Source organism: Pygoscelis adeliae, unplaced genomic scaffold (genome assembly GCF_000699105.1).
Source record: "Pygoscelis adeliae isolate BGI_AS28 unplaced genomic scaffold, ASM69910v1 Scaffold318, whole genome shotgun sequence".
Taxonomy (NCBI): Eukaryota; Metazoa; Chordata; class Aves; order Sphenisciformes; family Spheniscidae; genus Pygoscelis; species Pygoscelis adeliae.
Window position 1 is genome coordinate 4443853 of NW_008825430.1, and position 379 is coordinate 4444231.

The window sequence follows — 379 nt, forward strand, 5'->3', positions numbered from 1 at the left end:
GGCTGGCACAACCCTTTCAACGTCTTCCACAGCAGTAAACTTTCTTCTCTATAGGAAGAGAGCAGAAAAGCAGCAACACTTTCAAATCAGCTGTAAGTCACCTCTAGGTGACAACAGAAGAATTTTTAGCCCTGAAACTACTGGAAGAAATTCCTTCTTCTTGTCAGAGCCTACGTGTCAACCTCAAAATAATGATTCTTTTCAAGGTAAGTTTAATTACACGGGGTTTTTTTTTAAGTCTGAAGCGAGCGTAGTGGTGAACTGTCACCTGAGCGCAGGTTTACTCTGTGGGAGTAAGCGCATCTCCCCCCGAAGAGGCCACCGGCCCGGCCCGCAGCCCCAGCGCTCCTCAGCCTGTGCCCCGTCCCGGGGGGCTTCA